The sequence below is a fragment of the Suricata suricatta genome, unplaced genomic scaffold (assembly GCF_006229205.1).
Source record: "Suricata suricatta isolate VVHF042 unplaced genomic scaffold, meerkat_22Aug2017_6uvM2_HiC HiC_scaffold_10849, whole genome shotgun sequence".
In the NCBI taxonomy this organism is placed as follows: domain Eukaryota; kingdom Metazoa; phylum Chordata; class Mammalia; order Carnivora; family Herpestidae; genus Suricata; species Suricata suricatta.
Window position 1 is genome coordinate 1 of NW_021854723.1, and position 1,067 is coordinate 1,067.

Sequence of the window (1,067 nt, forward strand, 5' to 3'; positions counted from 1 at the left end):
CCAGTCAGTTTTAGGTGGGAGCAGTTTCTACTGATGGGGAGATTGGCATGGGTGTTCTCCTCTTCATCCCCCGCCCCAAACCATTCCCGGCCCTGTAGGAGGAGGCAGCTAGAGCAGCAGAGTGAATGGTCTGCGGGTCAGGCAGTGATTCACACCTGTCTGTCACTTGAGCTCCAGGGGCTTCTGGGCAAATTGCTTTCATGACCCGTGCCTCAGTTTCCCCGCCCGTGAAGTGGATAACCACACCTTCCCATCTGGGATGTCCTGAGGCTGAAGTCAGGCAGCATTTACTTCAGTAGCTGTCACAGAACCATGGGAAGTGGTCTCCATGGAGACAGGAGGCTGCAGGGCATGCTTCCTGACAGTCACAGCATCTCCTTGGGACCTGACCTCCAGGGAGGGGTGGGGTCTGGCTGAGCTTGGAAACTTGTGATGAGCAGTTCATCTTGGTGTCTCACCACACCCTCACCCCTTTGTAGGATGGAGGGGTCCACATGTTGCAGGTGCCTGTGTGGAACCAGGAGGAGGTAGAAATTCACATCCCCATCACCCGCAATCTGAGCATTTTGACACTCCCGTGGCAACCAAAGATGGGCCCCTATCAGTACACAGTTCAGGTAACCGTGACTCCCCAGCACTGGGTCCATTCCTCTGGGTGCTTTCGTCAGATTGAGGGCTTTGTTGCTAATCTGCGTCTAAAACTGTTCCCTTCTAGTGGTCGGAGACAAGTTAAAATCCGGGAGTTTTTATGCTTTTTCTCTTTTGTGGGGTTCCTATCACAACATTGCACTTTGGGAATCAGAAAAACAACCCAGCATGTCAGACCAGGAAGCAAAATAAAGAAACCCTGGCACACAGATTTACATGGGCATGCATTTGTTTTTGTTAAAAAAAGAAAGGTTGTTTCCCATAAGCCGTGTAAATCTTCTTGGAGAAGAATTTGAACTTCAAGGAGAGAACACCTGTCACAGTTCCACATCAGATGTTCTCAGTCCCACGTGGCCTTAGTCAGCAAGCACTGGCTGACTTCCATGGGGACAGCACCCTCCCCGCTGTCTTCCTGGCAG

The 1,067-nt window shown here is 51.5% G+C and overlaps 1 long non-coding RNA gene across 1 annotated transcript; it reads left to right on the top strand.

The window, feature by feature from the left end:
• The first annotated feature begins 435 nt into the window (after nucleotides 1-435).
• On the top strand, nucleotides 436-857 carry LOC115284582. The gene is made up of 2 exons (XR_003905276.1): nucleotides 436-617; nucleotides 716-857. It is a non-coding gene; the product is annotated as an uncharacterized LOC115284582 (long non-coding RNA).
• The last annotated feature ends 210 nt before the right edge of the window (nucleotides 858-1,067 follow it).